A 369-nucleotide genomic window follows, 5' to 3' on the forward strand; every position below is an offset into this window, starting at 1 on the left:
AAATGCTGCCCTGCCCTCGCGGAGGGCAGGGCAGTGTTTCCAAAATGAAGTCCCGCATTCAAATCCGGGCAGAAACACACGCTCAATCATTTTCCTTGGTTTCTTGGCACGGTAATGGGACTTAGTTGCTTGCTTCTTCATGGTCCCGTGTTCAACTCTTGTGGCAAGCATTTGGAGACATTTTCCTTTGATTTTTTCCCTTTGTGAGCCCGATACTGCCCTTGTGGAGGGCAGGGCAACATTTTATTCCTCTTGATTCCAAGGCACAAATTTGTGCTCTGCCCTTGTAGTGGGTAGGGCAGAGTTGCCTTCCTTGTTTGGTTTCCTTATGTTGCCCTCCTAGAGGGCAGTGTGCCCTTGTGGAGGGCA

The sequence above is a fragment of the Arachis duranensis genome, chromosome 9 (genome assembly GCF_000817695.3).
Source record: "Arachis duranensis cultivar V14167 chromosome 9, aradu.V14167.gnm2.J7QH, whole genome shotgun sequence".
NCBI classification, from domain to species: Eukaryota; Viridiplantae; Streptophyta; class Magnoliopsida; order Fabales; family Fabaceae; genus Arachis; species Arachis duranensis.